Genomic DNA, 3,937 nt, shown 5'->3' with positions numbered 1-3,937 from the left:
AATTCCCCTTACAGAACCACCATTTATCACTTTAGCGATCTAAACCTCCACGAAATAAAGAAAATAATATATGGTTTGACTTAGATTCCGTTTTGATCAAATCAAATTGATAATCGCCGGTTCTGAGGATGAATATGTGTGCTGTTGATTGTTGTGACGCGGCTGCCCGTCTGCATCCCGTCTCCCATGTGTTCAAATTTTAAAGATCTCGTTTCCGGTGCGCTGATTGGCTGCCTGGAGCCCTGGGCTTCCGGGTCCACATGCGCTGCTGTCAAACTAAAAAAAAATGTTTTCTCACGCTTTGTCCAGTAATGAAAACGAGTGAAGAAAAACGATAATACTTGTAATATATTTACTAAACCATTAGTATAACATACCTACCAAATAAGCGACAACAATAACAAAAGAAACGGTTATTCTACCAAGGGAGTTAACCTCCTTGATTCTACTGAGGTTGGTATCTTTGTTCCTTTGAAACTTTCCATTCAGAAAGAATGGTTTCGTGGACGCGCGTCATTTTGGTCACCAGAATATATTTATACCAAGGAGCTTTTTGATTAAACCAAGGAGCTAACCAACCTACTTGGAATAGCAAAATAAGAAAAGACTAAAAGAATATCATTTCTTAAAAGCCATATCATTTTTGCAGTCATATACATTGTAGTACACTCGGTCCTGGGTTTGGGTAGCCTGGAGTCCAGATTTACTGGCAGGCCCGGTTATCTTTGGTCCGCTCTCCAAGTAGCCTCCGTCGCAGACTTGTAGGGCGCGGAGTTATTATTATTAATTTATTTTTTTTTTTTTTGGTGAGCGGCGCGAGTTGTGCCGCGGAGGGACGATTTTGCCGCCTAGTTCAAACAGATCATGAACAGAAGCTCCTGGCTTCGTTCAGGACTATAATACTTATGATGATGCCCAAATGGTCATGGCGTGGACACTGTACGGTAAAGCAAAACAACCGTTTTATTGTATCATCAGAAATTTGGGTTCCGCGGTGTATTTTGCCATACACATTTCTCAATATATGGGGCTGGCGCCTGTACGCTAGCACCTGCCATACCGGCTCCTGCCCCTGCTGAAGAGTGTACGAGCCCGCCGATGATTCGTGACCTTGGGCGGCTTCGCGTTACCACAGTAACATCACGTCATGCTCGGCAGAGCTGTTCTGTCCCTACCTGCAGCCTACGTCTAGCCTCTACAGTCTTCAGAAGTAGTTCAATGGCGACATGTAATTCTGGTTCTCCCGAACACTCACTCACTAAATGAAATTTCTCAGAGATGAAATAGGCACTGTGACCGCCAGTTTATAGGATCACAAATTTCCGACTAAACATACTCTAACCTACTCTCCAAGCAGAGCTTGTGGGGGAATGATCGTTACCTTTTTATATATGGCCGTTTTTTTGTCGCTACCCCCACCCGTCGGTGGCTGGCAGCCTTCTCTGGCTAATGGATACTGCCTGGCCAATTTGATACTGTCTTTTTGCCTGCTCTAGTACTAATGACGGAGCAAACGGATTTACTAAATTTACAGACTTAGCTGTAGCATTACCATGTTGAAAACTTTTATTTCTGCAGAATCTGTGATTTAAACCTTTTCGGCTTCCTGAACCCCTCTTCGTTTCTCGCTGTCGCGGACTGCAGAATGTTACAAAGAGTACATAACTAGACAAATAAAGTGGAGAAATGAAGACTGAATAGAATACATGTACACTGCACTGTAGTATTGACCCAAACAGGAAATATTAGTTGACCTGTGCGCTACGCAGTCAACTCCTCAACTATTCCCCATCCCCCATTTTCAATTTGGCCAACATTTTGTCCGCCAGAGACGTGTGGTATACCGGTATATAACGTTATAGGGAGTATATATGCAGCTGCTCACTGGACATGACACAGATCAGGGATATAACGTAATCTCCAAGCAGATCTTTCGGTGGCAAATGGACACTCCTCTGGCCAATGGATACTGTCTTGCCACCGAAAGATCTGCTTGGAGATTAGATATAACGTACTTGCACAGATGAGGTGTTCTGTGAAACCCCTCACCTTGCAGACTATGGTGGTAGTGATTCATGTCCGGCTGATCACCAGCTGCCACCATGCAGACTGGTCTCCTGTGCCCCGAGCCTACGTGTGGACGTGCACGTACGCACAACCACCTGGTGACCAGACTAACAACGCTTCGAAATCAGTACAATCAAGGCCAAATAGGGAGAATAATTTGCCAGGGGAGATTAGCAACCATAGAGTTCATTTGCCCTTTGGAGAGGGGAATTAACCCTCCCACTGAGTCTCCTGGCGATTTAGTTCTTTTTTTTTGTCGAATATTCTATGATCCGCGTACCGCCGTAGGAAAGTCTGATATGGAGGCTACGCAACACCACGGTGGTAAAATCTGGGTTGCAAAGTTCCCACATGTCATAGAACCCTAACTGTGTTCGATCGTGTTCGATCTGGGCAATTCTGCGGTCATTTACAATAAAGCGGCAAAACAAGCCTTTCTGCCTCCGTGCCGTGCAACAGATAAAAAAAACATTTTTCTATAGATACAAACAGTTTCGTGGACAATACATGTCCGCTAGCATTTTTTTGTGGACATGTAACACGTAGCGAAGCTACTGTCGTATCCTTGGGTGACCTTGAATACGGTAATGATTCTTTACGCCAGTATGAATAACACAATGCAGACTTTTGGTCGACATGACATGTCTGCAAAACTCGTTTTAACCTGCAAGCATGGAAAGTCAAGCATACCCCATTCACGGCTCAAAATGACCGTTACGGTTGTCCCAAAAATCGTGTTTTAGGGATTTTTGAAAAATGGCCTCAATTTTGAATTATGGGTAATTTAGTGCGAAAAATGTTTTAAAAAATCATTTTTTCACCAATATGTCGACAAAAACTAGACTTAAAATCAGAAATTAAAAAATCCCTAAAACACGATTTTTGATCTTATTCCTAGTCGTCGAAAAATATAAAAATCGGGGATCTGGGGTAATATACGTAGCCAGGTTAAAACGATGTTTGCCTAAAAACATGACATGACTTGTGGTCGGAAACCCGAAAAAAATCGTCTTTCGGAGCGAAATTTTGAAAAATCAATGATTTAACATTAACAGCTAATATTAAAAGGATGTTAAGGCAATAATTTCATTTTTATTTGACGAAATTTACCATTAAATCCTTTTTGTTTATTTTCAAGTGTTTTACTGGTAGGCCAAAATCGGCCAAAATAGCGTCTTGTAACCCGATACCTTTTAGAACGCGCCTAGCAATGGGAAAGAATACCGTAGTGACAGACCGCCGTGCACCTACATCATGTAACTACATGTACATGTATCGTGGAAAGTGCTGCTCTGCCTGTAGAAATGTTTGATAGTATTGCTACTGAATTGTGGATAATTCGCATATAGAAGGAAGCAAGGAAGTCTGATTGAACTTCCTCGATAAAAGTACATCTTTGAGAAAAGTGATATTTTGACATGACTCTACTGCAAGAAAAAGACCAAAGAAGTTTAGTACTTCATGTCTCCGAAAAAAAGAAGTAATTTTACGTGTTATCACTCTACGTGATATTATATACATTGTACTTTTTAAAAGTACAATGTATATTATATCCAGTAAATTTTCCGCAATCCCCAATGACTCATTTTAATCCACAACGCACATACTAGTATCCGGCCTTATCAGGCCACATGCATGACGAAAGCTCCTGGTTGCGGGACAAGCAACATTAGGCCACCTACAGACCGGCGATTATCAGGCTTTTTAGAAAATAAAACGTATACGTCCACAGCTACAATGATATGAGAAGAATCGGGACCAAAACTAGACAAAGTAACATTTAGTTAGTAATAAACCCGTCCACCGTCCCCGGAACCTTTGTAATATTGACCTACTATTATCCCCCTGCCAGCGAAATGGAATCATCCAA

The sequence above is a fragment of the Branchiostoma belcheri genome, unplaced genomic scaffold (genome assembly GCF_001625305.1).
Source record: "Branchiostoma belcheri isolate BF01 breed outbred unplaced genomic scaffold, Haploidv18h27 scaffold4, whole genome shotgun sequence".
Classification (NCBI taxonomy): domain Eukaryota; kingdom Metazoa; phylum Chordata; class Leptocardii; order Amphioxiformes; family Branchiostomatidae; genus Branchiostoma; species Branchiostoma belcheri.
The sequence above is the reverse complement of the archived record's forward strand: the minus strand, read 5'-3'. Positions refer to the sequence as shown.